General features: G+C 41.9%; 1 pseudogene; it reads right to left on the bottom strand.

Annotated features, from left to right (window-relative positions):
• Positions 1-337: 337 nt before the first annotated feature.
• On the bottom strand, positions 338-26,374 carry LOC115506751 (annotated as a pseudogene).
• Between the last annotated feature and the right edge of the window lie 1,503 nt (positions 26,375-27,877).

Below are 27,877 nucleotides of genomic sequence, written 5' to 3'. Positions count from 1 at the left end.
AATCAAGGGCATAGAGGATTAACACCAGAGCTATGAGCCTGCTTTCTCTATTCCTTACACTACTGGAACAGTATCCATTGCATCTATACAAGTGGTGTTTGGAAAAGCTGAGTCTGGTAGCTTCCCTTATCAAAATCAAGATTTATTAGTCAAACAGTTATTGAAAACAAAGTTAGACTACAAAGCCTATGATGGTAATAAGATGAGTCATACCTTTAGACCATCAGGAGTCATTTGCCATCAGGAGGCAGCAGAAAGTCACTTTCCATCTCCCCAAGAATGAAGTGTGGTTTTCCTGAGAAGATAGTCCTCTCTCTCTCTCTCTCTCTCCTTGTTAGACAGGAAGTAGGATTTATTGGTGGGCATGAATAAGAAGGGGGCAATGCTGAGGTTCTCATGAATACAGAGCCCACCATTTGTCCAGAGGGACCCGATCAGGGATGTATTTGACCCCACAGCCATCTGAGATGAGCCACTTTTCACCACCATGCCTTCAAATTCATCCACATTACAGTTAGTAAAGCCCCACTTCTTGGATATATGGATCTTCTGGTGGCCAGGGAACTTGATCTTGGACCCGTAAGACCTCAATCACGTGCTCCTTGTTCTGCTTAGTATAGATGGACATGATGATGTGGCCAATGTAGACCCTAGCCACTGTGCCCTGCGGTCTTCCAAAGGCACCCCACATAGCTGTCCGGAGCCTGTCAGCTCTGTCCAGCACAGGACAACATCTTGGTGATAAGGATGACATGGAAGGGGTGAAGCTGCACTCAGAAGTGAAAAACCCTCTTTGTCACAGATTTGCACTCCATACTTGTGCACGCAGATACAGGCATCTTCCAGGGCTTCAGAAGAGAGCTGCTCATTCATCTGACACCATGTGGCCGCATCGCGGGAACTCATCCACTTTTGCCTTCTTCCACTCCAGGTCACAGATGTAGATCTTGGCCTCAGAGACACCTCTGCAGAGGCAAGGCTTTGGATACGGGTTGTTCTTAGAATAGCGGTTACACTGGGCAGCCCGTGGCCCATTGCAACACCAGGATGTTCAGTGGTGTGGAGGGAAAAGAGAAGATAGTCTCTTTTCTACTTTGCTACTTGTTGCATAATCACAAGCTACAGAACTTTGCTTTGTATCCAAACTGAAATTTATGAAATTAGGACTTCCAGTTCAAATTAAGATTGAAAATAAGTTCTGTATATTTATATTTTTAAGTTTATTTATTTTGAGAGACAGAGCCAGCATGGGTAGGGGAGGGGCAGAGAGAGAGGGAGAGAGAGAATCCCAAGCAGGCTTCATGTTCGGCACGGAGCCAGATGTGGGGCTGGATCCCACAAACCATGAGATTACAACCTGAGCCAAAGTCAAGAGTCAGATGTTCAACCGACTGAGCCACCCAGGCACTTTAAGTTTTGTGTATTTCTTCATAAAACCTCAGCTCTTCTTACAACTTTTTTTTTAACTTATAAGGGATTATCTCACTGTATGCTTTGAGCTACACTTAAAGTGGATTTCCTAAAAGATATATCTTTTTAAGTAGGCTCCATGCCAAATGTGGGGCTGGAACTCACAACCTCGAGATCAAGAGTTGCATGCTCCATGGACTAAACCACCCAGGCACTCTTGGATTTTATTTTTAAAACAAGATTCTGGGAGGAAGGGGTGGGGGAAGAAAAAAAGAGAGAGAGAAGAAAAAAACATAGAAGACTCTTAAAGATAGAAAACAGAGTTGATGGAGGGAGGTGGGTGGGGGATGGGCTAGATGGGTGATGGGTACTAAGGAGGGCACCTGTTAAGATGAGCACTGGGTGTTGTATGGAAGTGATGAATCACTGAATTCTACTCCTGAAACCAATATTGCACCATATGTTAACTAACTAGAATTTAAATAAAAATTTGAAAACAAGACAAGACTCTAACTCCAATATAACTTGTCACTCTTGATCTAGTTAATTTTGTGATCTTTAATTTTCCAGGATGCTACTGTGAAAGAAAAACAAACAAAGACATAGCCAGATGTAGTTCTTCACTGCCAAACAATGCCATAATTCTTTCAAACCTAGGAGACATTTCCTTAGCCTGGGATGTGCTTTTCAACTTGTAGGCCTCCTATTTCAAAGTACATTGATTGTCAAAATGGCACAACTGGACATGCCCCTCTGGATCCATGGCCTTTGCAACGTGACTTTGAAACTTCTCCCATCAAAGGTGAAGTTTCTATCCCCATCCCATGAAACTCGCTTAGCCCTGTGACTTGGTTTGCCAATACAATGCAGTGCTGTTTCAGTTCCAAGCCTAGGTCTTATAAGGTCTTGTGTACTTCTCCTTGCTCTCTTGGACCCTGATGATCTGTGTGAACAATGCCAGACCAGCCTTTGGGGACGTGAGCAATCACAAGGAGGAGAGCCATCTCAAGCAAGGCCCGCACAGACCAGCCAGTGCCTAGCTGATCTGCCAACTAACTACTGACACATGAGTGTTTCCAGATGCGATCATCTTAGCCTGGCCCAGACCAGAAGAACCACCCAGCTGATCCACAGATCCATGACCTCTGGTTTTATTTTCGGGGTGGGGGGAAGAGAGAAAAATTTGTTATGCAGCATTATTTATGACAATAGATAGCTGATACTTTGGGTCTAAAGCAACTGAGCCAATAATGATTATGTACCATTCCCCTGCCTAGGATTCAGAATGAAATAAGTCTGGGAGAGAAAAGATTTTGTTTCTGATTTGGCAGGTTTTGTAGATATAGATCAATGAAGAGGTCTGGCTGTATTTATACACACTGATGATTTACCTCCTGATAGTCTTTCTGATTCCCACTAGTAATGCTTAAGACTCAGTTCAAAAATATTTCACTGGCCTGGTGTCCAGCTACTCCCAATCATATGTCAGGACCACATTAAACCATTCCTTGCTCGCCAAACACACGTCAAACACAGTAACACTGGCATGCCTTCACTTAAACCCGATAATCCTTCCTTCCTTCCCTCTTCATCAAAATATTTTGGGTAGTCTATGAAGCAGTTGATTTCCTTAAAGTTTCTCTCCTCTGTGAAACATTCTTAATCACAGGCCTTCATCCTCCAGTATAATAATTTTTTTTCTTTCTTCTCTGTTTATTTTAATACTTACTTTATAATGCTTGCTTCAGTTTGACTTATGGTGAAAGATCTAAAATTCTGCCAGTATTAGCCAATCTAAAAGGCTAAGAAACAATAAAGTAAGTTTCAGACAGTGTTTTAGGTATCTTCTTATAGAATGTTGTTATGATTTTCTGCCTTAAGGAAAAAAAAAAAGAAGCAAAAGTCATTTTAGCCGTGTTTAGAGTTCAGAAAGCGATGGTATTTTGGCTTAAAATATACCGTGGAATCAGAATTAACTTTCTACAGGTCATTATACCATAGCCAAATCATTGTTCGTATTTTTCCTATTGAATTATTATTATTTTTTTTAAGAAGTAAAATGGAGCAGACCTCTACTCCAGAGAGAGGAACAGGAAAGAGAGAGAAAGAAGAAAGACCTGGCCCGGTTCAGGTCGAGAGGAGGAATCGGTGGAGAATCTCATCAGTGTTCTGAACGCTACAGCCAGGATTCATCCATCTTGTTAAGGTAAGTAAACTCAAGCCCCGGACTCCCCGTCATGTAAGACGAGCACAGCTAAGCTTTCATCTCACATAACACTTGAATATCTCCTTTCCTATAAACCACTTCCATCCTGAGAGGAAAAGGCTACAGTTTATGAACATTTGTATTGCTCATATTTTACCATATGGCTAACAGGGAAAAGTTAGAGGATGGTTGTTTGATGGTGCTTTGTTTGAAACACACATCTAAATAAGTTTGCTTTTTCCTCATTAAAGAACTTAAAAAATTTTTTTCTAAATATTTATTTTTGAGAGAGACACAGAGTGTGAGTGGAGGAGGGGCAGAGAAAGAGGGAGACACAGAATCTATAGCAGGCTCCAGGCTCCGAGCTGTCAGCACAGGGCCTGACGTGGGGCTCGAACCCAGGAACCGTGAGATCATGACTTGAGCTGAAGTCGGATGCTTAACGGACTGAGCCACCCCGGTGCCCCAAGAACTTTTTATAATAATGCTCCATTTAATTGAAACATGTTAGTGAGCTGAGACGTGAAATAGGTTTATGAATCAACACGTAAAGCTAGAAGCCATTTTGCAGCATGGAGTCCCGGCCATAAGACAGTCCGTTCCACTGGCTAGCATAATGTCTTGCCCATAGAATAAACTCAAAAAGGGTTCTGTCTGCAAAACAAAATGGATACAATTGAGTTACCAGAGTTTTAAGTGGTATTGAATAGAACATCAATAGAAGGAATAAAAAGAAAACTGATTTTATTACAAAGTCATTGTGGATCAATAATACATAATAACACAGACACGAGAAGCAGTCAGTGACAGAAGACATTCAATGATTTATGAGCACATTAAGTTCATGAAATAATAAGCCCATGCTGTTACATACTATCTTTTTCTGAATCAATAGCTATGGAATTGAATAAGAAAGTGGAATGTTTTCAAAAGGTGCAATAATAAGGGCGACAAAGCTGTGCGAAGTTGCTTATCTGGAGGATATCTCCAGTATCTAGCTACATAAGAATAAAAAATTAAAAGGTTTAGCATGGAATAAACCCAGATATGTTCCCCATAGCAAACTTTGTAGACACGTTGGTGGACCACGATTAATCATTGTGTCAACGAATGGTTCTCTGGTTACGAATCTCTTTTCTAAGATGGAAAATCTTAGATGCTGGGTTCGTGTCCCCCTTTCCACGGGGTCATGAAGGAAGCAGTGTGTTAACAGTAATGCAAACACCCCAAGCCCCATCCCACTCCAGGATTCTGGCTAGTGTGAGCTGAGGACAAATACATGATGTGGGTATCCAGAGAAATGGCAGCCAATGAAACCTATTTTCCGACCCTCCCGCGAACGATGCCATGTTGTCTCTTTCAGCAACCAAAATAAGTCTATAAAGGAATCCATTCAAAATCTCAAAATATTCCCTTCCTAAAACAGTCCTTCCTCGGAACAAAGGTTCTCATCATACCTTTTATGCCAATTCCTTTCGAGAGTCATTTTCTCTCTGTCTCTGTCTCCCTCTCTCACCCACCCACACACACCTCCCCACCCACACACACATACACACACGCACACAGCACAAACATCAGTCTCACAAACTCATATGCCAGAAATGGAGATCTCCGAGGTCAAACATGAAGCATGATTTTAAAACGCTTTGCTAGCTTATTCCAAAACACAAAATGGAGATTCTAAGCCATGGAAACCTTTATCTGGGTCTTTATTTGAGTGTGTCTTTTTCTAGTTATGTTTCTCTGTTTATGTGTACCTTCTGTTAGTGCATCCAAAGCCTCTCCCAACCCGCCTCTCTCTCTTTCTCTCTCTCTAATCCTCTTTTTTACTTATTCCAGTAACTATGGACAAGAGAGAATGGAGGTGCATATATATTTTATTTGTTCTATTTATTGAATTTTTTATGTTCCCTCTTCCTTTTGTATAACTCAGAAAAGTCTGATGCTATACATTTCTCTTTTAAAAACAATAAAAATCCAATTAAATTGCCTTTTCTGTATTGATTACCAATGGTTTCTACCTCCCTTGAGCCGCTGATTCTGAAAAGAAGCAAGCTTCACCTTCATTCTGAACTTATTTTTATGAAGTCAAAGCTTTCCTTTCCAGAAAAAAAACAGGAGGGAGGGCTTCCAATTTTTTCTTGCAGTCAGAATTTCAGTTGTCACTGCTTCTGGACTTCAATTCTCGACTCTTCTCTGCTAACAATGAGAATTCATGTTTCTACGTCTCTATAATTTTGTTTATACACCATTGTATATACCCAGCCTAAATTCCAGGCCACCCTTGGCACACTTTACCTCACTCTTTTAAATGAAGGATTCTGCTTAGAAGACATCCTTTTCTTTCTCTTTTCACATTCTCATGTAGCCAAACAATTATCTTGCTTTAGAACCTCATTCACTTCCTGATTTAGGCAGAAAACAGCACGTTCTAAAATTACAGCATCTTGGGGATAGAAGGGATTAGTCAATGTATCTAATTTAACTCAGTTGGCTCCCAGCTGTATTCTCATTGGTTTAAAGGATAAGACAAGAAATAGGGCTCATTAGTTGTTAAACTCTCCAAACATTTATAAAGCAAGCCACTGGCAGACACCAGGGATTCAGAAATGAATATGTGGTTCTTGTCTTCAGGAAGCCCATAATCTAGTGGGTGGAAAGAGAAGTAAACAGTTACTAATGATGGAAATCGTTTGTATGGGAGGGAGATACTGTGGGAGCCAAAAACCCAGGTTGGGGTGGGGGCGGGCATTTTTAGGAACGGGATGCCTGACCTGGACCTTGAAGGACAAAGCCTCAGAAATTCTCAAACTCTGGAAAAAGTCTCTGTGTGAGTGCATGATATTCAAAATGCAGTTGCTGTTGAAGAAGTTACTATAGGAATAACTGTAAAAATGTCACCTTTATACTCAAGATAGCACGGCATGGTGTCTGTGTGGTTTATCGGCAATGGCAGGCTTATTACTTTTAATGCTGTAATTTTCGCAGGGTCACCGTTCTACTTTTCCCTGTTATATGTGTTACATAAAACTGTACTTCTTCATCTCTATTGGAAAAAGCAAAAATGCCTGTAGAGGAAGTTGCTTTTTGATAATGGCATATTTTCCATGAAGAAAATGAAACCCTTGCAAATTCACCTCATTATGCTTGGCTCCCTCCTTCATGGCTGTTGCTTTCATATCAACTCCCTCTTTCCTTCTCCTCTTCCCCATGCCCCTGCTGTTCCCTCCTGTTGCCCTGATATGGTGATCCTGGCCAGACTAGGGGGACCCCTCCCGTGCTCTTGTTAAAGCTAGGACTTGAAGTACGGTTTGATAATTTTCTAATCGTCTTTCGCTACTGGGTATTTCAGCCAAGATAAGTTTGTCTTCGTTGAAGACCATTAGAAGGGCCTGGAAAGCTAGGCTGCTTCTGGTGTCATTGTAGGGCAGAAAGCAGGGACTTACTGGGTTGATTAGCGCTGATCAGGACACCTCTGATCCAACCCATTCTATACCTGGAATGTTAAGGAACAGGAGGTCATTCCAGGGGCCAGGAGAAAGAGAAGTATGCCACGGGGCTGGAAGAGGAGTCACAGGAACAGCTGAGTGGAATAGACTAGAAAACTGAGCCTTACTGCTAGAGGGCCATGTTGGCTGCAGTCTGGTTAGGAACAAAGAGACTGATCGAGGAAAGAGAGCAGAAGCGGGCACTAGGGGCGCTTGACAACAGGATGTGCTAAGTTGGGCTCTCTGGCACACCTCACATACCCATGCAGGCTGCAAAAGCCAACTCGCTCTAAAGAGTGCCAATTTTGCAGCCTCGCACCCCCCTCACTGCCAGGGCCATGCCTTGGCCCCCATTCAAGCATAATGAGAAGGTTTCTATAATTATCGCCCCAGCGTTGGCATTTGCACACAGCTGCGTTATCACACACAGATCTGCCCAGTCCCTGAGAAGGAGTTCCAGAACAAGAGGGCTGCTGTGCTTGACGCCACCGCTGCCTTCAGAGCCCTCAGACCTTGCCCTTTCTTCTTTTTTTTTCTTTTCTTTCCTTCTTCTTCTTCTTCTTCTTCTTCTTTTTCTTTCTGAAGGGTTTAATTTTAAAAGAAAAAAAAAACAGTGAAACTGTCTAATATCCTAGACTATAGAGCCAACTGTTAGCAGGGCTGAAGGTCGGATGCTGACAGAGCTATTCTCTCGAACTTGCCATGGCCAGTGCCCCTCTTGTGTCAGCTGCGATGAGAAAAGAACACAAACACTAGAGCCCTGCATATTCCCAGAGGCTCCGGTCTGGACATGTATCCTGCTTTCTAGGCCCAAGGGGGGAGGCTGGGAAAGGAGAATGACTTTTCGTTGCCAGTTTTGGAAGAAAGCAAACAGGTTCTCAAACTTAGGTGCCTTCCATCCCACTGTGAAGCATGGGGTTCAGACCAGAAGAGTCTACAAATTTTCAGAATTAGAAAGGGCCATGGATGTTTTTGAGGCCCATTTCACACTCGGTGCAGCTTCCTCGTTGGAAATATCCTGAAGCTGTCATCCAAAAAGAAGAATTCTCTCCTTGGCTGCTTCTGGGAACTGGCTGCTCCTTCCCTGGCAAGGGAGCTGGATTTATATCTGAACAGCTCTGATCCTTGGACATTCTTGCTCTCTTCACTCTATAATGGAGAGAGAAAATCATACTAGGTGTCTCCGTAGCTTTAAACCCATCAAGGGGCTCCCATGGCCCTTGGGATCAAGTCCATGTTCACAACAGCTCTGTGTGTTTGGCCCTCCCCACTCTCAGCCTCATCCTTGATAACATCTCCCACCCTCCACCCCCACTCTCACCCCCGGAAGAGACAGATGCTCAACGTACAGTTTCTTTCATTTTCTAGAATATACCTCTTTCACTCTTAGCCCTCCAGCCCTCTCACCTATAAATTCCTCTTCTGGGAACATTCCTCTGTTTTTAAAAAAATATTTTTTTAATTAATTTATTTTGAGAGAGAGGACACGAACAGGTGAAGAGTAGAGAGAAGGAGAGACAGAATCCCAAGTTGGCTCCAGGCCCTCAGTGCCCAGCCTGATGCGGAGCTCAAGCCCACTTAACTGTGAGATCATGACCTGAGCCAAGATCAGGAGTCGGTCGCTCAACAGACTGAACCACCCAGGTGCCCCCCAGGAACACTCCTGCCCAGGTTGGCCTTTCTTTCCCCTGCATCATTTTCTGGGAGACCTCTCTGACTTCTAACCCTGATGAACTCCCTTTGCCCTGAGCTCTTGAAGCATTTGCTGTGGGGTTAGCACAATGCTCGGCATGTTGTAGAGGCTTACTGAGATTAGTTGAATGAATAAATGAGTACATGAACCCAATCTTCTTGTAACTTCTACTCTCTTGTCTTAATTCCACCCTCTTCCATATGACAGCCCTTGAAATATTCAAAGACCATCATCCTAATCATTCCAGCATCAGCACGAATCTGGTCCCAGCAGGAAACAAATCCCACGCTCAAGCAGGGTAATTGAGGACAGTGTGATAAAAGGGTGTTTACAAAGATGGGCACACCCCAGAGCTAGCAAGAGCAAGATCTTAAACCTGAAGAGTCGAGGGGAAGGAAAGCTTACCTGAGGCCAGAGAGAGTAGTTGAAGCTGGAGGAGAGGACCACCCACCAAGCCTGTAGGAAGGTGGCCAAGAGAGGGAATACATACCCATCTCACATTCTTCCCACCCTTTGACCCCCCCCCCCCCCCCCGCCCATGCTTCTCACTGGTAGATAAAGGGCAAGGAGCCTCCTAGGATACAAGGCCCAATGGAAAAAGACAGAGAATAAAAGAATGGGGAGAGACAAATAAAAATTATCCACTACAATCATCCAATCCCAACAGCTACCCTAAATCTACCCCCACCAGACTAAAGAGCTTGAGTTGTTTCTGCTATTGCTCAAAGGTCGTGTCTGCTGGACTCCTTATTATCTAAGTCAACGCCATCTGGGCAGGTTCTGGACTGCCATTCATTGCCTGTTCTGAAGCATGTGGCCAGGAATACCACAATGCTCCTGACACCCTCTGAGTAGCACAGCAGCCAGGGTAATGGATACCAATCTCTGCCACTCTGAATGCTACCTTTGTATTAATGCAGGTTTAACACTGTGGTTCCTTGCTTATTGAATGCATTTCAATTGTTTTTTAATTGGGCTTATGATCAATTAAATCCCCCAGGCCTCCTCACACAAACTACTGTGAATTCAAGCTTCCTCCTAAATTGTACTCATGTCATCGATTTCTGTTGTAACCTAACTGCAAGATTTTACATTTATCCCTGTCAGATTTTATCTTATTTACTTCTGTCCATTGTTCCAGATTATTAAATCCTTATTTTGTTATCTAGTGTAGCACCTTTTCCTCTCCGCTTTGAGTCACTAGCTAATTGCATTAGGCCGTTCTCTTTGTTTTCATCTGTATTGACGATGATTTAAAAAAACTTCTTTGTAATGTCTCATTTATTTTTGAGAGAGAGGGAAAGAGAGAGAACAAGCAGGGGAAAGGGAGAGAGAGAGGGAAACACAGAATCTGAAGCAGGCTCCAGGCTCCAAGCTGTCAACATAGAGCCCGATGCCGGGCTCAAACTCGCAAACCGTGAGATCATGACCTGAGCCAAAGTCGGGCACTTAACCGACTAGCCACCCAGACACCCCTGTTGATGACTGAACACAATCCCAGACAGCTGGGCACGGAAGACCTCCTCTGGTAGAGAGACTGAGTAGTATAGTGTGGGAAATAGAACACTATTTCTGTAGTGGGTTGGTGGTATAATGGAAGGCAAAAGATCATGATGAAATAGTTTTGGGGAAAACCCTGGGTTGCACAAATTAAACGAGTTTCTTTCTTAAAGTATCCCTTAGAGCTATTAACATGCTAATGTCTATGGGGTATCTCTGGAATCAGATCTTCAAGACTACCGCATTGATTTGACTATGGAACACTCACACATGTTTGTGTGTATGTGCATATTTGTACACGTGTGTATTGTGTAGAATTGCACAGGATAGGATTTCACAAAGTTCAACTTGGGAAACGTTGACTATGGAATGGAACAGACCTGAGTTTCACTCCCAGTTCTACCACTTGCCAGTTTGGAGAAAGATACTTAATCTCTCTAATCCTCCATTTTCTTATCTATGAAGTGGGTGTAAAAGAAGATCTTACCTCATACATTTGTGGTGAGAATGAACTAAGATAATGTATGAATGAATAAGTGCCTTTTACCACGCTAGGATAGTAAATACTCACTAGATGTTAGCCAACATGACACAATATCTTTGTAATTATCATCATTAATGTTATTTTGACATCAATCCAGTAGTTAGCTTCCCTACGACAAGTACGTCAAAATGTAAGTCTAAACAAGCTGAAAGATATGCAAGAAGGTAGAAATATGTTTCTAGTTTATATGACTTATATGACTGATAAATGATGAATATTCTAAATAAATGAGAAAAATTCTCACAACCCATTAAGAAAAAATAACGTCCTAACAGAAAATAAAGGACGCAGGCAGCTAGTTGACCATAGAAGAAATGTAAGTGGTCTTAAGTTGGAAATTTTTATTCTTAATGAAAAGGGATACTTGTGAAGGCTGCAACTCCCAACCCAGACTTGTAGCACCTGCCTTTTCATTTCACTGGTGCCAGTTGAAAAATGACGACAACAACCACCACAATAATAATAGCTCACGAGAATTTAGCATTTAGTGGACATTGACCACTGTCCTAAGCGTACTATAAATATTTACTCATTTACTTCTCACAATGAAAACTGTGAGGTAGATTTTTTTATTATTGTTTCCACTTTACAGATGAGAAAACTAAATACAAAAGATTTAAGTATACCATTTCTGGAGCAGTTTGGGGGAAATTGTGAAATTTTTGATGGTATCCATAAGGAGCCTTAAAATATGCACATGCTTTGGCTCAATATAGTTCGAGCTGTGGTGCATTGCCCAGGTCTTCTTCACAACTTATTCCTCCAGCTGCCGCCAGCTGATGGTCCTCAGCTCTCAGCCCTCTCTATTGTCCTCAGCTGGAGACGTCTGCCTTGTCACCATATGACTTTGGACTGGCCCAGGTGCGATGACCAGATGACACAAAAATATAAAGGCCTAGCTCCCTCACTGCATATAGGACAACTCTATGGGACCGTCACTGCTGCAGAGCTTCCCATGGGATCAACTGAACCTTTGCGGTGGTTCTGTCACAACTCAACTTCTCCCTCTGCCCAATCCTGCTTCCCCCTCCCCCCAGAGGTTTTTGGTTCTAAGAGTACTTCCTAAAAAACTTGGGCAAGGTGATCGCCATCTTAGAATCTGCATCCCAGAGAACACACACAGCAGCACCTGGGAATTTAACATCTAAGAACATATCTGAAGTAAAAGCCTACTGTGAATGTAAAGAATTATATATGAACCCTGGTGGATGGCAAAACCACAAGAGGAAGGAACCTAGGTCCCTGAATCAGTGTGTGAAAAATTTCATCCACCAGTTTCAGCTTGGATCTCCAAGCCATAGACATCTGGAAAAAGCTTTGCTCTCATCCTTTCAACAACAATAACAAAGAAGGTGAACAAGCTTCACAGTAATGGCTTTTATTGAACACATGAAAGAACTGAGGTCATAGGGCAAACAACTAGCCTGAAATCTAGAGAGAGATAGGTGACTGCAGGGAAAAACAGGATGCTAGCATTTACCAACCTGTCACAGGGGCTACCAAAAGCCACAGAAGCCCAGCAGAGGATTTAGCTAGAATTTTTAAAATCAAATTGCTAAAGGCTGAGTGTAGGCTAGTATGAGAGAATAAAGCCCCTTAGCTTCAGGCATAGAAATGTTCACATCTTCTTGTAGGATTTTCCTTTTGGGACCCACAGGTGCTCATGGAAGGTGGGGGGTAGGGGGTGGGTGGCAGATGGGGAGCATTGTTTTTTTTTTAAGTTTGTTTGTTTGTTTATTTATTTATTTATTTATTTATTTATTTTAGAGAGAGAGAGACATACAGAGTGCAAGTGGGAGAGGGGCAGAGACAGAGGGAGACACAGAATCCAAAGTGGGCTCTGAGCTGTCAGCACAGATTCCGACCTGGGGATCAAACCCACGAACCGCAAGATCATGACCTGAGCTGAAGTTGGACACTTAACTGTCTGAGCCACCCAGGCGTGGATGGGGAGAATTCTAAGAAAGCTTCTCCCTTCTCTGTGACGCTGACTGGTGGAGGGCAAAAACTCCACCCAGACTCCACCCCTCTCTCCCACAAGAAACAAAAACAATCTGCAGGGCTAAGGACAACAAAAACTGTAGCCTTATGGCACTGGTGGAAACCAGAGTTCATCTAAGGGAAAGAAACAGAGAAAAAAACAAGTTTCTGTCCCTGGAATAAGACAGGAGTGCACGCTTGGCCCAGCATTATGTCTGGAAGAGGGGCAGAGATACTTGGGAAGGCTACAACTCCCAACCCAGACTGATAGCACCTGTCTAAGACTGAAGATAATGCAGAGCATCAGAGAATTCCCCCCACCACACTGCCACCTCCATGCTAACAAGTGTCAAATGAAAATAATAGTGGAATAGAGCTGGGAGAGCTGCAGAATAAGAATTGTCTTCGAGGAGCATGACAGTAAGAAGACCCAAAGCCAAGTGGAAAGCAAACTTCAAAATCAACCCATCTCCCAATCATGTTACTACAAGCTTTCATACTAAGGGCATAGCAGAAGGAAGAGCCTGCTCATCTCCAAGCATTAAAAAAATGTATCTACTGTCCTACATAACACATCCTGCTTCCACCAAAAAAAAAAGAAAAAAAAAAAAAAGAAAAAGAAAAAAAGACATACAAAAAGTCCAGGAAAAACAGTCTAAAGAGACAAAGCAATGATCAGAAACAGCTTCAGTTATGACACAGATATTGGAACTAGTAAGGAATTTACTATGATTCATACATTAAAGTCTCTAATTGAAAAGGAAGATTAAGGGGCGCCTGGGTGGCTCAATTGGTTAGGCAACCAACTTAGGCTCAGGTCATGATCTCGCAGTTTGTGAGTTTGAGCCCTGCATTGAGCTCTGTGCTGACAGCTCAGAGCCTGGATCCTACTTCAGATTCTGTGTGTCCCCCTCTCTCTACCCCTCCCCTGCTCACGCTCTGTGTCTCTCTGTCTGTCAATAATAAATAAACGTTAAAAAAAATTAAAGAAAAGGAAGATTACATGCAAGAATAGTTGATTTCATCAGAGAGATGGCAACAGTAAGAAGAAACAAAATGGAAATGCTAGAAATGAAAAGCAAAGTAACAAAGATGAAGAATGTTTTCAAAGGGCACACCAGTAAACTCAACACAGCCAAGGATATAATCAGTGATTTTGATCAGTAGAGATTATTTTAACTTAAATAAGAAGAGGGAAAAAAAAAGAGTGGGAAGAAAAACAGAAGATCAAAGAGACATGGGACAATACCAAATGATATAACACGTTTGTCATGAAATTTCAGGAGAAGAAAGAACAAGGCAGAAGAAATATTTGAAGAAATAATGAAATAATGGCTGAGAATTTCCCAAACTTTGTGACAGACACCAAATTATAGATCCAAGAGGCTCAGAGAGCATTCAGCAAGGAAAAAACAAAACCTAGGTGCATTGGTTTCCAGTGGCTGCTGTAAGAAATTACCACAGACTTGGTGGCTTAAAACAACAGTGATTTGGTCAATCACAGTTCTGGAAGCCAGAAGTCTGAAATCAGTATCATGGGCCAGAGTCAAATCAGAATGTACTTTCTTTTGAGGCTATGGGGGCAAATCTAGTCCTTGCCTCTTTCAGTCATGGGTGGCTACTGACGTTCCTTGGCTTGGGGTTGAGTCACTTCAGCCTTGAAGACCAGCATCTTCAAATATCTCTGTTCTGTCTTCACATTGCCTTCTTCTCTGTATGTGTGTCAAAAGCACAAGGAATGGGAGAAGGAAGTAGAAATACACTGACATTACATATGAAGCAATATAACAGTCTTTGAAGGTATACTCTGATTGTAAACCAATTAAACATGTTTTTAAAGAGGGATAAATAATAATTCAATAAAAGATGAAATGTATTCACAAGAGTGTTAAATTATACCTACAGAAGGCAGAAACGAAGAAATAAAAAAGAGCAAATAGAGCAAATAGAAAACAGCAAACAAGATAGTAGATTTTAATCCAATCACACATAATCCCATTCAGTGTGAATGGTCTAAACATACCAGCTAAAAGACAGAGATATTCATATTGGATTAAAAAAAATCAGGACTCAAACACATACTGTCTACAAGAAATCCACTTTAAATATAAAGACACAGGTAGCTTAAAAATAATTGGATAGAGCAATGCATGCCATGCAAACACTACATAAAAGAAAACTGAAGTGGTTATACTGATTACAACAAAAGTAAACTTTAGAACAAGGAAGATTGTCAGGATAAAGAGGAACATCACATAATGACAAAGAAGTCAGTTATTTAAATAATCCTCCATGTGTGTGCCTAACAATAAAGCTTCAAAATATATGAGGAATAGGGGCACCTGGGTGGCTCATTCGGTCTGAGCCTGTGTCTGTCTGACTCTTGGTTTCATGATCTCATGGTTTGTGAGTTTGAGCCCCTCCTTGGGCTCCATACTGACAGTGCAGAGTCTGCTTGGGATTCTCTCTGGATTCTCTCTCACTCCCTCTCTCTCTGCCTCTCCCCTGCTCATACTCTCTCTCTCTAAATAAACAAATAAATAAACTTTTAAAAATATATGAGGAATAAAAAAGGACCGATCTGAAGGGACAAATAGACAAATCTACAATTCTAGTTGGAATATACTGGTTGATATTTTGCCTACAAAATATCAGGACAGATATAGATGATCTGGACGACACTATTAACCAACTTGACCTCATTGATATTTATAAAATATGCCAAACAACAACAGCAGAATACACATTCTTTCTAAGTGCACACGGCACATGTACCAAGATAGACCCCATTCTGGGCCATAACACAAGCCTTATGATATTTTAAATAGAAGCCATGCAAAGTATGTTCTTACACCATGCTAGAATTAAACTGGAAGTCAATAACGAAAAGCTATTTATAAAATCGTCAAATATTGGGAAATTAAACAACACATTTCTAAATGAGTTATAGATCAAAAAAGAAGTCTCAATGGAAGTTAAAAGTATTCTGGCTTAAATGAGAAGGAAAATACGGCCTTTCAAAATTTGGCTGATTCTAAGGCTCAGGCAGAAAATCACCCTGAAGCATCTTGTAGTAACAGAAAGCAAGGAAGTTCTAAAACATAAATTAATTAATAAAGAAAATTAAATAGGAAATACATTTTAAGAGTTGGAGGCATGTCAAAAAGATACAGGAGCCAACCTGAAAGAGCTCCCCATGATCAAAGCTGGAACAATTTGAAGAACAAAATAAATAACATTAATTTTGGAGTATAAACCTAGAAAGCAAATAAATATCCATGATTTCACACTGATATAAATAATTGAATAAAAAAACAAGTGGGAAGAAAGGAATAACTTGTTATAATGCAATTCCAAATAATACATGTAGAAGGAACAAGAGAAATAGAAAATCAGAGCACTATAGTCATAATTTACATAGCAGACCCCTGATGGATGCAAAAATTAATGGAAAAAACTTTCAGGAGAAACAAAATATTTGCATGACCTCAAAAGTATCTCCCTCTAAATATTTATTAATTATTATGGTTGTTGAGCATATGCCCATGAAGTCCTAGCTACTCCTTCCTCCAGAAGACTGAGCATAATTCTCCTTCCCTTGAGTATGGGCTGGTCTTTACAGTGGAGAAACTGGCAGTCATTGCCTTAACCAAGAGGACTGAGGTTAACATAATCAGGGATAAGTCATGTGGGTATCACGTGACTTAGGGTATCACTCCTAATATGATGCAGTAAGAAAGTATTCTCTAAAATCCATAACTCCAATCTAATCACAGGAATGCATCAGACAGACCCCATTTGGTGGACATTCTACAAACCACCTGACTTCAAAATTGTCAAGGTTATGAAAAACCAGTGAAGACTGAGAAACTGTCACCAATTAGAGGAAACTAGGGAGACATGACAGTCGAATGCATGGTGGTATTCTGGGTTAGATTCTGGGACAGAAAAAGGTTATTAGTGGGAAAACTGGTGGAATCTGATTCAAGTCTGTGGTTTAGTTAATATGGTTGTACCCATGTTAATTCCATAGTTTTAATAAATGCACCATGATTATATAAGATTCTCACTTTAGGAAGAGCTGGGGAAATGGTATCTGAGAACTCCCTGTACTATCTTTGCAATTCTTCCGTAAACCTACAATTACTTCAAAATAAAAGATTTTTAAGTTATCCATATCTAAGTACACCCACACTGGACTTGTATATAAGAAATTAAATTCTCTTGTGTTAAGCCTTTGAAATTTGGAGGGTTTTTCTTAATTGAAATTAGTGTCATCCTAATGTACTGTTGATCATAATTATTAAGCAGAATCCTTTCAAATTAATTCTGTTCCATGAACACATATTTGACCACTCAATCAAGAAGAGATTGCATATTTGTTGTAAGTTGTTGTAAGAGATCCAGAAAAAGTTGACCAGCTGCTCTCTTTTTGTAATTGGTTCTCCAAAATTAAACTCTAAATTAGTCTCCACTTTTTTCTATGTTTGTTATTTTTATCTTCACAGCTATATTATAAGTACAATAAGATCCTTGAGATGAGAGCAACCAGAGGACCCTGAAAGGTAAACTTGAGCAGAACCTTGAGTGACAGGGAAGACCAGGCATCATAAATTCAGATGCCTTTGGGGGCCAGGCAGGTGATATGCATGTCTGAATGAGGCCTACTAGGAACTGGAAAATGCATGTTCACCTAGAGCTATGTCAGTATAGAATTGTTAACATCATGCTGATCAAGTGAAAGAAGTTTGCCATTTAGAATGGTCTAAGTGTAAGAGACTACGCCTAGTGATGGTGATCCTATTGGGAGGAGAAACCAGAATGCCTTTCTAGCAGAGGAATCTCAGGGTGAAAAGTCTACTTATACTTAAGCAAAGCACGTTCAGAGGGTCATGGCACTCTAGCCTGGTGTTTAAGGAGAGAAAGTAGCATGCCTAGGGCATTAGACCCAGAAGAGATTTTGGTGATCTTGTAGCTAAGTAGTATGCAGTGTGACTCTGCAGGGCCTAGGGGCTCATAGAACCCTGAAGCCTGGGGAGAAGGGCTTCTGAAATTTACCTCCCAGATCTGTTGAATTTGATCTACACATGGTAGGTATTTCTCTGTGACAGTTTATTGAAATCAATAGTTCCATGTCAAAAATACGTTTGAAAAGCATTGATCTAAGAGCCCTAAGTCTTTTCATATTATAAAGAGGCCCAAGATGTTGAAGTGACTTGTTCCAAATTTATCTGGATTTCCTTAGATTTGACCTGCAAATCTGGCCCCAGAGTCAGTACTCTTTCTACTATATGCCTGTGGAGGTCTGGACAGGACTGGAACAAATTTGCTCCTTGGGAGAACCCCACTTTTATTTTATTTTTCTATTCTATTCTATTCTATTCTATTCATCTTTTGCCCTCTGAGTTTCATGTTAGGTGCTGATCTGGAATCAAGAATTTAGGAAGGAAGGTAAGACTTTGAATTATTTTCATCCATTCCCTAGGTGAATAAAACATCTGAGAGCAGGGGCGCCTGGGTGGCGCAGTCGGTTAAGCGTCCGACTTCAGCCAGGTCACGATCTCACGGTCCGTGAGTTCGAGCCCCGCGTCGGGCTCTGGGCTGATGGCTCAGAGCCTGGAGCCTGTTTCCGATTCTGTGTCTCCCTCTCTCTCTGCCCCTCCCCCGTTCATGCTCTGTCTCTCTCTGTCCCAAAAATAAATAAACGTGGAAAAAAAAATTAAAAAAAAAAAACATCTGAGCAGGTTTTAGTACAGAGTAAAGAGCAATGGATATTTGAGCGATGGGCAGTAACAACACAAACAACAATAACAATACCTTATGTTTATTGAATAGTTGCTATGTGTTCAGCACTGCCCCAAGCACCTTAGAAATATTTTCTCACTTAACCCTCACAACAACCCTATTTGGTAACTATTATTATCCCCATTTAATAGGAATGAAAGTAACACCTAATTAGAGAGGTTAAGTAATTATCCCAAAGTCTAATTATATAGTTATTAATCTATTATTGGAACCTCTTAGGTAGCAGCTAAGCATGAATAAATCTATGTATTCCCCTTTGCTGTTTTCTCCAGAGCTGTATTTGCTGCCGTGAGAACCCTAGCCTTCTGTTGATGGGATGGTTGCTCCCAGCAACCCCCACTCCACCCTCCTCCAGATAGGCTTTAAAAAATGGGCCCTTCCTGATTCCCATTAAAAGGGGTTAGCAGATGTAGGTAAATATGTTCCTGTGGAGCTAGCGTCTCAATGTCAAGGCGGGAGAGCCACAATAACACTAAGAATGAGGGAGCCCAGTTGTAGTCTGCCTCCATCAAATGACTCAGATAGTTTTCAGATGTGGTAGGTGGGATGAAACTCAAAGCTTGTTGGACTTCAAACATTTCCTCCTCTGTTTAATACATCCTGTGTGTTCTCCAGGGGAAATGCAATCCCTTATGCTTCTGTGATTCAACACAGTTGTTGCTTTTAAGTATGTTTGAAATCCTAGAGGTCCCTTGGGCAAATCCTTTTAAGCGAGAGAACTACATTTTACTGAATCAGATAACTCAATTTTGAGTTCCAAGAAACTTGGGTTGTGATTTGAAACTTCCAACCATTAAAGTATGAGCTGGCGCAAAAGGTGGAAAAGCGCATCTCGTCTTTGCTTGTCTGACAACAGAAGGGTGAGAATGTTCCCTCAGCCACCATTTCAATGTATAGGAGGGTAGGGGGGGGAAATATACAGCAGGAAAAGTGAGTTCCCACACAGCCAGGGTAGAAGACTTAGTTCCTGCTTCTTCTCTCTCATCCACTGGAGAAGGAAGTCCCAAGATTAAAACTCCCTGGTTGTAGCTTGATAGTGTTTGGACCACAACTTCCCATGATACACTGGCAGTGATTACTGTTTGAGTTTGAATCTAGTCTCTGCCACTTTCAAACTGTGTGACTTCTGGATCCACTTAATCTCTCTGTGCTTTAGTTTTCTTACATGGAAAATGAAAATAATAATAGTTCCAACCTGGGGTGCCTGGGTGGCTCAGTCACTTAAGTGTCTAACTTCAGCTCAAGTCATGAACTCACAGTTTGTGAGTTCAAGTGCCGCATTGGGCTCTGTGCTGACGGCTTGGAGCCTGGAACCTGCTTCAGATTCTGTGTCTCCCTCTCTGCCTTCTCTGTCTCCCACTCACCCTCTGTCTCTCTCTCCTTCAAAAAATTAATAAATGTTAAAAAAAAATAAATAATAGTTCCAACCTCATTAGGTTGTTGAGAGTATTTGATGAGTTAATCGTGGGAAGTGCATAAACCATGCCTGTCACGTTGTAAGAACTCAGTAAAGGTTAATGGTAGTAAAGCTTTAGTAATCTGTTCCTAAGAGGTTCTGGGGACCCCAAAGAATCCTAAAGCTCTAGAACTCTAGACATGATTTTGTCTCTCAGGCAGTCTCCAAATCACGGGGGGCTAGTTCACAAATACACTGGCCGTTTAGAGGACATTCAAGAATGGTCTGACCTATTATGACTATGGGTGTGGTCTCCACCCTATTCCTCCAGGATTATTGTAGAGTCTTCTGATACTACTTCAGAGTCTAAATATGGATACTAAAAAAAGAAATGCTGTAACATGACATGTCACTGTAATTCAAACCACATGGTAATGTGGGTAGAATGTTAGCTGATTGTTAAGCAGGATGGTGATACAACCCAGGTAATGCTAATGGAAGTTGCACTTGAGGAAGATATAGATGTTGAATGTGTGGTCACAGTGCTAAGATACTGGGGGCCGAAGAGGTCCTGCATTGTATTTCTGGTCATTAAAGAGAAGTCACACAGTATTTGAGAAACACTTTCTAAACACCTATTATGCACTGAGTATGTTGTGAGACAGTTATTTCCACAAATATTTATTGAGCACCTACTATGCACCAGCATACTTCTAGGTCTTAGGTATACAACAGTGGGTAAAAGAGGCCAAAACCCCTGCCCAAATGCAAGTTCTATTTTAGTGGAAGAGACAGACTACCGATAAGGTAAATAACTAAACTAGTATGATGGATGGCAATAAGTGCTGAGGTTAAAAAAAAATGAGGGAGGGAATGGAGATAGAGAGGGTCAGACATGGAGTAGTGATTGCTTTCTAGATAGAACTGAAAGAGGTGAGGGAGTATGCCATGTGGATACTTACAGAAGAAATATTCTAGGCAGAGAAAAGAGCGATACAAAGGCCTCAAGGAAGAATTGTGCCTCAGATGGTCAGAGAATGGCAAGAAAGCTTTGGGGTCTTGAGTGGGAGGGGATGAGGTTAGAGATGTGGTGCCTGACCAAATCACAAAGGGTCTTGCACATTATTGTAAGGACTTTGGCTTTTACAGTCTGAGCTAGGAAGCCATTGTAGGGTTGTAAGTGAAGGAATGTTATGTTCTGCTGATGTTTGATGAGATTATTTGGGTGCTGTGTTTAGAATCAAAATGAAGAAGGCAAGGACAGAGGAAGACAGACCAGTTAGGAGGTTACTGCAACAATCCGAGCAAGACATAACCATTGCTTGGGTCGGAGTGGTAGCAGGAAAGCTGGTAAGAACTGGTCAGATTCCAGATCTATTTTGAAAGTAGATCCATCAGGATTTTCTGATGAATTTAATGTACAGTGTGAGGATGAGAGGAGTCAAGGATGCCTTCAAGGTTTCTGGCCTGAACGACTGGAAGATTAGAATTATCATTTACTCTTCTAGTGGTGCTAGGGAGACTTCAAGAGGAAGAGGTTTGGAGAAGAAGACCAGGAGTTTGTTCAATTTGCACATGAAATGCCTATTAACATCCAGATGGAGATGTCAGGCAGGCCCTTGGGTGTATGCATCTGAAGTGCAGGAGAAGGTCTGAGATGGAGATAAAATTTAGGGGGTCATGAACCTATAGGGAGTATAGAAATCTAGGAGATTGAATGAGATCATCAAGATAGTGAGTGTATCCAGAAAAAAGACATTCAAAGATGAAGTCCTGTGGCTTCATTTAAAGGTCAGTGGGATGAGAAGGAAGTAGCAAGGGATGGAAAAGAAGCAACCAATAGGTAGGAAGCAAGCAGGAGAGTATGGTGTCCTGGAAGCCAAGTGAAGGAAGTGTCTCAACAGGAAGAGTCGTCAATTCAGTAAAATGCTGCTGATCTAGCAAGTAAAATGCAAATGTAGAACGCATTACTGGATTTAGCAATATGGAGGTCATCCAAACTGTGTAGTTTTAGGGAGGAGTGATGGATGATCTGGAAGAGATAATAAGGAGGACGGAAGACACTACCTCACATCTAGACCCAGTGAAGATGAAGGGTCTGGGAGACGGAACGGCTACTGTTTGAGGAGGCATCTGAGGAAAGGTAAGTTTCACTTAGAGTAAAAAGGTGAAGGGAATAGTCAAGGAAGTGTAAGGGGATATGAGGCATTTGGCTGATGATTGATAGATGCTTGGCAGAAAGTTCCAGTTCTTTCAGGAGATGGGTCTGTGGGAGGGGAGATGGTTACAGAAAAGGCAGTGTTTAAACCATAAGGAGACTAGAGGCCAGGTGATAGGGGATGGCTGGGAACCCTAGATGTCTTCCAGTGACTGACACAGAACATGTTGTTCTGAAGCAGACTGTGCTAGTAAGTGTCAGGCAGCTTGAGAGGAGTGATGGGGATATATAGAATTGGGGAGCCACTGCTTGACTTCTATGGGTGGAGGATGAAGCCTGCATAAAGGAAACCTTGCCCCTAGCATGTGGGCTTCCTCTTTCTGGTGGAGGACTAGAGACTCAAGGAGGGGTGACCTTACAATGAACTCACAGGAAATCTCTTGACCCCTGGTGATGGTCGCTTGCCCGGCCAATACAAGAGACATTCTTGCAGGGATGAGTGCACCCTTGGCAGCCTCTGACATATACCTCCCCACTTTAGCTGGTGAGGGGTTGTCATTACCCATTGGCATACTGGGCAGCCACTTTTGCCCAATCCCCACTCCCAGGCTTCTGTGGCCGAAAGTCAACACAGAAGCATTCTCTCAATCGCCGGATCATCTGTATTTTATGGGAACATTTCCCACGGTTGTTCTCTGCCAGCTTTGTTCCAAACGTGTCCAAATGTATTTTCATGTGGCTGGAAGTGTTTAAACATTCTGACATTTCAATCACGTAATATGGCTGAATGAACTTCCATGGTATTTGGCACAGCAGTGTTGCTTAATTCTTTTCTGACTGTGATCACCAAGCAGGAACCTAAGAAGTGGCAGGTACTCCCTAGGGAGATACAGAAGGCGTATGTCCGCTCGTGATTGCAGAGCACCGTTGATGCAAAGCTGTTCTCTTGAGTCCGGTGGCGAATGGTGGGTATTACATTGCCCGAAAATCACAAAGGACTAGGAACTTTGAGAAGTCTGAAGTCTTGAGGGCACTCATACAACTTTTTAAAAATTTTTTCTCAAGATGTTCCAAAGTGCTTTGCACCTGATTCACCTTCTTCGAGCTTCAACCCTAACATTGACATATTGCCAACTTACCAACACACAAAGTAACTTATCCAAATTATACAGAGAGCTTACATGTGTCTAGCACTTACCAATTTAGCAATTAAAGGCCTGGAAGTATATTTTCTGATTTGATAATAAGGGTAAGATATGATAGTCTTCATTTTCCAGATGAGCAAATTTCTACAACTCCTCAGGTGGGACTTATTTTCACCAAACGATACCATTTATTCATTAATTCACTCATTTACTCAATATACCCTTATTTGGCCCTAGTAAGAGCTCTTCAATATTTTCACAGCCAATACATCTGTTTAAGATTTGAACATTTGCACATTTTAAACAAATAACGACTCAATTCTTACTCTATGTGATACTCCTTCAAGAACTATTTTTTAAGGAGGACACAAAGATAGCTAGAATATGGACTCTGCTATAAAGGAGCTCAAAGTCACATTTACAATATTTATTCTGAACTTCTCAGCTGAAACCCAAGCTGACATGTATATTAATCCAACAATGTTTCTTGGTGTCTGTACTGCTTAAGGTAACCTTAGATGCTGCAACATACAAATCCAAATGTATATAATGCTTCAGACACAACAGAAATTTCTTTCTTCTCATGTGAAGTCCAAAGTGGGTGGTCCAACTGGTGGGCAGCAATCTTCCAAGTAGCAATTCGGGGAGCCAGGCTTCTTCCATCTTCAGTGTGTAGCTTCCGAGCTTGTTGGGCTCATTTGCATCAAGTCAGTAGCATCAGAAACGACATGGAGGGTGGCATGTGGGAGGTTTTTATGGGCCAGATATGAAAGTGGAACACAAGAGTTCCCGGTTCATTCTGGTGGCTAAGCCTTAGTCACGTGACCACAGCTAACCTCAAGAGAGGCTGAAAAATGTGATCTAGCTGTGTACTCAGGGAGATAAGAAAAAAGCTTTGATGAGCAGCTGCCATTCTCTGCCATTGTGTGTGTGTGTGTGTGTGTGTGTGTGGCTTTCGGCATAGGAGGGTTTATCTGGAGCAAGATGGATACAAGTAAGGGAGCAGAAAGCTAGACCAGTGCCCTCCCCAGTAGACTTCTGAGCTGTGCTGAGAGAGATGAGTTATGGTCATTTCCAAGGTATATCTCTTCTTCATGAGGGTGATTCATGTTTGAGCTAGGAGTGTGAAAGAATCCCCCAAGGTGGGGGAACTTAGCTTCAACTTCAAGTTCTTCTTGTCTCTAGTGCATTTATTCTTCTGAAGTTTTGTCTGCCCATATGATTAATCCGATGATCTCCTGCCCTCCAGCTTTGGTACTACTTCTGGCTCCTGAAGGCTTTTACAGAAAAGACTTTCCTTGACTCTTCTGATCTTGGATCACATGCAGTCTTATCCTTCAGATCAATCTAAGCCTATGGGACAGAAAGAAATTATTAAATTGAATTCTGTCATATGTTTGTTAACAGGCTTAGTCAGTTGGTTGATCACACAATAATAGAGTTCTTTCTGAAGTTCTAACAACTCATTACTGTCCCCAGGAAAACCACTTCATGTTTCTATATCTCTAGTTCTCCTTCTAGGGTGTGGGGGGGGGGCGGGGAGAGAAATGACATTTTACACATCATAGCTATCTTGACCCACAGTGGTTTCCCAGTAAATGCAGTCGACATACTAGCTTTCCATTAAAAGTAATTCTGAGGTCTTCTGCAAATCCAAAAGTACCAGCCAAGGGTTCCTTACTGCTGAGTTTGTGAGCACTTCCAAGTTTTGGCTGAGGGCAAAAAAAAAATAGCCTCCTCACACTTTTTACTTTATAATTGGATGTTAAAATAGAAATTTCTGCTGAGACACTAATAGATACCAGATACCAAAATGACATGTGAGATAAACTTTCCTACAGGATTTGCAGAAAGAAATGGCGAAAACCCAAAATTATGAGTTTTGTGACTCACTCACAACATGGGGAGAAAGGGTCGAGGGTTAGAGTTGAGAGGGAGAGTTTCTTAGACATGATTTATTTGAGAAAGTTCTGTTGAGAAGGCCAGGAAATACTTCCTTCTTTACCTCAGATCACGAGAGAGGGGCTTTCCAGAAACCATTTGGCAGGGTAATATGTGTTGCCCATCGTTCAAGGGGAGACACAGTAGATTAACATCTACTTCGTACCTGGAATGGATAGACTAACTGCTCTAGTCTAGTAGCTGCATTGGGTGGACCAAGGGCCAGCAGTTCTGGAATCTATTGGAGAAAAGGATGCATAAGTGTTTACCGTGAAACAGATTTGGACGTGTGTGTGTGTGTGTGTGTGTGTGTGTGTGTATGTGTGTTTGAGAAAAGGGAGAGAGAGAGAGGGAGAGAGAGAGAGGGAGAGAGAGAGAAGCAAAGAGATGAGACAGGAGAGAGTCCATCACCTGGGGCAAGAGAACCTCCAAGCATTTGGTGGGGGGAGACATCGCAGTTGCAAAAGGCCTATGTACCCCCACCCCCAGCTATATACTTCCCCCTCTTCACACACCCGTGCAGGGGGCGTGAAGGACCGGGAGAACAGCCGGGGAAAGAAAATGAAGAAGCACTATTTCTTCTCCAGATAAAAAGCTGATCATGTCTCTCCCCCACCTTACCCCCTGCTGCAGGCTTCCTACCAGCATCCGGTCATGTTCAAAATTTTCATCACCACACGGACCTGGAAATTTTGGTTACTGCTCATTACTAAAAAGAGAATGTGTTTTGGACTTAACGTAACCATAAGAATTTGTATTACCTAAGCACTCCAGAAAAGAAGTGGGGCTCCCCAGTATTTTGTCTAGGGGCTGGGAAGGAATTATCCTTCTGAATAAATGTAAGGGAGCAGGAGGAGACAAAAAATAAAGTTACCGTCTATTTATGTGACTACGTGGTTACAGCCCCTTCAGAATACATTGGGAATGTTCGTGATCCCTCTCCATGATACATACCCTGGAAAGAGGCAGATTGTTTTCTTTTACAGACACGTGAATACCACCCAATGTGTATCGTATCCCTTTTCCTCACCCTGATCTCAGAGGAAATGGAGACGTCCTCATTTCCATTACCTGCACTTATAACTTTGCCCACAATGCTTAAAGGCATTATTTTGGAGTCAATTTCTAAATGTTGAGATGCTTAATTAAATAAATGCATGCAAATTTTAGGTTCTTTTTTTTTTCCTGCTTAAACAAACGACCACAAATCTATTGCTTCCAAATTGTGCTTTGCTCCGGCATTTAGCCATAGTTGTGAGCACATTAGTACCGCACTCTGAAATGACACGATTGTTTCGGCATCAGGCTCCATTTCAAAAGATACTTCATATGCCGGTAGGTCTCCAAGGGATTTATTTCCTCTCTCTCCTTATTTACTTATTTTCTTTCTTTGTATTGCAGTAAAATTCAAGGCTGAGGAAGAGCTAGCTCTCTGAATCCCAGCCTGGGAGTAAATAATTCAGCACAGTGTGGCACAGAAAATGCTTCCCTCTGCCTCATTTTTTCAAAACTTGTGTCTGTGTGGATTCAAGATCATGCTGAGTGCTCTGATATAGAGCAGGGCAGATGTCCTGGCTGAATCGAGAGATACAAACTCAGTGAAGTGTAAGTCATGGGACAATTGGCTGTTCTCAAAACTTGATGGAAAATGACACCGCTTTGAAGCTTTTGTTTTTCGGTGAAGTAAGAGCTATTAGGTGTCTTTTGCAGCCAGGTCAGAGCAATAGACAGACATACTATGCAAAACAGGGTGAGGGCTTTCTGGCTACTTTCCTTGCAGATCGTGTTCCTTTTTTGCTTTTGGATTGACGGCTCAGAGTCCTGGGTACAAATCATTGGTTAACTTCCAACTGATATGTTAGTTGCGCTGATTCCCCCAGCAATTTGGCAATATATCTTTCCCACTCCCTTCCCCAGAACCTTAAAAAATTATCAAAATTTACCTCCTGCATTTAACTACACATTCCACTGCCCGGTATGGTATTTGTTCAACAGTGCTATAACCTTCAAAACCACCATGCTGGCTTGATTTTGCACGCGATCGAGTAGAATTGTTTGGAAATAACAGCTTAGGGCACTGTATTAAGTGGGTTGAGACCACAGAGCTGATGAGCACCATCCTGCAAATGACAATGTAGCAGGTGTTGTCGATGCCCCGCCCACACCCAGTTCACTGCACTCAAAATGACTTCCAACTGCCAACATCCACATCTCCGGGTCAGGAGGCCATGTCCCAAGCCACGGATGGTCACTGTGCCTGTGCACGTGGCTGGCTGGATGTGTCAGGAATTAACACTCCCCAAGAGCAACTCTCAATCAATGATACTCAGGAGTCGGTATACAAATGTTCCAGGTCCTTTGCCTCTCGAACGGGATGCTCCTGAGATGTGTGGTGGTAGTAGGTGACAATACCTACTAAGACTCAAACCCTTCTCTCCCTGAGTTTGCTTTTCAGGAACCCAAACAAAAACCAAAAGGCCAGTCAAAGCCCACTTAAAGCCTGTGAAGGACTTCAAACTCCAAGTATGTGAGGATAATTCTTTTATTTTCATTTCCTTAAGTTCATTTGAGAGAGACAGAGAGAGTGAGCTGGGGAGGGACAGAGAGAGAA

This window comes from Lynx canadensis, chromosome X (assembly GCF_007474595.2).
Source record: "Lynx canadensis isolate LIC74 chromosome X, mLynCan4.pri.v2, whole genome shotgun sequence".
Taxonomy (NCBI): Eukaryota; Metazoa; Chordata; class Mammalia; order Carnivora; family Felidae; genus Lynx; species Lynx canadensis.
This window is presented reverse-complemented; position numbering and strand designations above follow the sequence as displayed.